This window comes from Octodon degus, unplaced genomic scaffold, assembly GCF_000260255.1.
Source record: "Octodon degus isolate 3935 unplaced genomic scaffold, OctDeg1.0 scaffold00046, whole genome shotgun sequence".
In the NCBI taxonomy this organism is placed as follows: Eukaryota; Metazoa; Chordata; class Mammalia; order Rodentia; family Octodontidae; genus Octodon; species Octodon degus.
In genome coordinates this window covers 14,276,488-14,280,242 of record NW_004524622.1, presented here as the reverse complement: position 1 = coordinate 14,280,242, position 3,755 = coordinate 14,276,488, and the positions used below count along the sequence as shown (strand labels likewise).

Below are 3,755 nucleotides of genomic sequence, written 5' to 3'. Positions count from 1 at the left end.
ATGTTTAACTTGCTTAGCACAATGTCATCCACACTGTCACCAATGTCAGCACTTTTTTCTTTTTAGGTCACCCTACTGAATTTAACAAAAAGATAGAATTTAGATAGAAAGAGCAGATTGGGCATGGTGGCACGCACCTGTAATCCCAGCGCTTGGGAGGCTGTAAACAGGCAGATCACTATGAGTCCGATCTAGTAGTGAGACCCTGAACACCCTCTAGAACCTTCCCTAAATTACAAAAAAATAAAAAAATAAAAAAAATAAAGAAAGAAAGAAATAAGGAAAGAAGAGGAAAGGAAAAAAAGAAAAAGAAAGAGCACTGCACTGGGATTTTTAAGGATGGCATCTTAATTTCAACCTTGTCATCGCTAATCTCTGTTTTCCTAGTTATTTCTTCTTTTTCTATCTCTCACATGTTATTGATTTCTCTTAATGGTAACAAAAGTGGTGTCATGTTGTCCCTGAATCAGTTTAAAGAATGCTCTGTGCCAGGAAAGCTCAATTGAAATAGCTGTCATGAGGGCACACGGCCTTCTGGTTGCTAAATCCGATGGACTGGCTCTCCTGGCCTTTGGTGCCAGCTGATCTTGTGAGGCCCTTTATTCCCTGGGTCTTAGGTATAGCATTCTCTCCTACCTCTCCTCTCTGAAGACAAATTCTAAGGTCTCTTCTTCTTCCTTTGCCTACAGCTTAAGTTCTGACGCTCTCCTGAATTTCATGGGAAAATATCACTTCTCTTCCACTGATGGTTTTATCTCTGTTATGAGAAGGCTCATGTCTCTGTCTCTAACCCAGATGGCTCAGCAGTGTCCAGTGGCTGGATGTGCCATTGGCTAGCCCCCCTCCATCTGTGGAGGCTCAAGCCTATCAGTATTTTTCCAGCCCAACAACTATAGGCTGTTTTTGTTTTTTTTTTTCCCCCCAGGGTCTCACTACACAGCTCAGACTCATGATCCTCCTGATTTCTGCCTCCCTAGTGCTGGGATTACAGGTGTGCACCACCATTCCTGGACTCCATTGCTGGCTTAGCACACCTGAGGGTGGGGCAGGCACGGCATGTGGTGCCAGCCCTGGAACCCTGGCCCCTGCACATAACTAAGAAAGCACTTAATCTGCTGACCTATACTGCTAGCCCTTAGGGTGGTTTTTAAACTCTGACCTTAACCACACTTCAACTACAAGGCACCTAAATCGTAAGCCTCGATGGCAGAGTAGGGTGAATGAATGATGTCAAATCTTTGTGTTCAGATATCATTTTCTCTATAAATATGGGTTTGACCCATCTTTCCCTCTTCAGCAACTGTTTGTGCATTGTTGTAGTATGTATTTTGGGCCAGGAAGATAGCTCAATGGCTCAAGCACCTGCCTGCCAAGCATAAGGTCCAGAGTTTGATCCCCCCCACCACACACACACACACACACAAAAAAAAAAACCTTTCCAATTTGCAAGATGGCTTGTGAAAAAACTGAGAAGCCAGACACTAAAGAAAAGAAACCCAAAGCCAAAAAGGCCTCTGCCAGTGGTACTGGTAAAAAGAGTAGGGTGAAAGCAAAAAAGTCCAAAAAGGGGCAGCCACACAGCAACCAAAATCCTGTCCTGGTTAGAGAAATTGGTAGATACTCCCAATCTGCTATGTATTCCAGAAAGGCTTTGTACAAGAGAAAGTACACAGCTGCTAAATCAAAGGCTGAGAAGAAAAAAGAGAAAGTTCTTGCTACAATCACAAAACCAGTTGGTGGGGACAAGAATGGAGGTACCTGGGTGGCTTAACTTTAGAAAATGCCTAGATACTACCCTACTGAAGATGTGCCCCAAAAGCTCTTGAGCCATGGCAGGAAACCCTTCAGTCAGCGTGTGTGGAAACATCAAGCTAGCATCACTCCTGGCACCATCTTGATCATCCTCACTGGGTGTCACAGAGACAAGAGAGTGGTCTTCCTGAAGCAGTTGGCCAGTGGCTTGCATGTGACCTGGCCTCTTAGCCTTAACTGTGTTCCTCTATGGAGAACACAGCAGAAATTTGTCATTGGCACCTCTACAAAAATTAGTATCAGCAAAGCAAACATCCCCAAACACCTCACTGATGTGTTCAGGAAGAAGAAGTTTCAGAAACCCAGACACCAGGAGGGCGAGATCTTAGACACTGAAAGTGAGAGATACCAGATTTCAGAGCAGCACAAGGTGGATCAGAAAGTGGTGGACTCACAGATTTTAGCAAATATCAAAGCTGTTCCTCAGCTTCAGGTCTACCCGCAATCCGTTCTTGCTCTGACAAATGGAATTTATCCTCATAAATTAGTGTTCTAAATTTCTTTCTAAGAATCTAATTAAATAACAAATACATTTAAAAAGCTGTTGAAATTATAGTATGTATTTTTTTGTCTTTTATATTTTAAATTTTATTGGTCCTATTGAGGATTAATATAGATGGTTTGCTTTCTACACAATTCTTAACACACATGCCAAAAAAGCCATGTATTGTTCTTCAGTTATTCCAGTGACTTTCTAGGTTCAAAATTAGAAGCAAATTTTCTGTAAGAGGATTAAGTACCAATATCTTCTAATGCTGACAAGTGTCACTTAAGTCCCACCAATTCACAATTTTGTATCACATACACTACATACGCAAATTTTTGACCTTCCACAGCATATTAACAAAATGAGACAAATCTGTAAGATTTTTTTTTGTTTTGATTTTAAAGTGATGTAAGATGTTATAGAGTGCACACAATTGTGACAGGGCAACAATTAGGAAGTAGTTTTTTTTTTTTTTTAAAGGAACCGCAAAAAATTCATTAATCAAAAAGGTTAAAAAAAGACAAAAAATAAGAAACAGATAAAAAACAAATGGTAAAATGATATATTTAAACATAGCCACAACAATCAACAAACTAAATGTTAATTTTCCAAAGACCACACTTAAAACATAAAGTTATCATTTTAAATTTTAAAATCATCAAAACTCAACTACAACGTCTTATATAAAATGGACTTCTCTTAAAGAAGCTGTATTTAGAGAAGTCTTTAAAGGACCTTTTCGGGTCAGGGAGACGGCTCAGTGGAATAAGTGCTACCCTGGCAAGTGCAGGATCCTGAGTTCAATCCCCAGTACCCCCCCAAAAAAATCATAAAGGACCTTTTCATACTTGAAGCCAGTCTAAAGATTGTATGTAATTGAATTCAGCAAAATAGCTAAATATACTCCAATAGTCCATAATAGTAGTGGGTTATCAACAGAACTGGAAATTGTCAGAAGCTGTTGTCTTGAACATTTTACAGCTCAGCATATTAATATGACTTTACTTCCTATGACTCATTTTTATACTTTTCTTTTTATTTATTTTTATTTTTTCCATAATTTCATTGAGAGACAAATAGCAATGAGACAGTTTCAAAACAAAATTGGTAGGACAGTTTCAATAATTAACACATTACATACTCTCTTCCTAGTGGTTATTTGCTGTAAAGATGCAGACGTGCTATCCTATTTACAAACACAATTACAACAAATCCCTCTATTCATTAAGAGAATGTAACTATATATCATTCCTAACCATTTTGATTACACAGATACAAAATGAACAATCATTTATATATTCCCTTTTTTGTTTAGTTCTGTCATTTGAATATTATAGGTGTGTTAACTCAGCAAAATATTCTTTAAGAGTCCTGTAATCCATAATAGTATTGGGTCTTACACTTGACTGGCAGTGTCAGAAGTTGTTGACCTGAGTCCCCTACAGCTCAACATAAC

The 3,755-nt window shown here is 38.8% G+C and overlaps 1 pseudogene; it reads left to right on the top strand.

Moving 5' to 3' along the window:
* Nucleotides 1-1,450: 1,450 nt before the first annotated feature.
* LOC101573444 lies at nt 1,451-2,308 on the top strand (annotated as a pseudogene).
* Nucleotides 2,309-3,755: the final 1,447 nt, after the last annotated feature.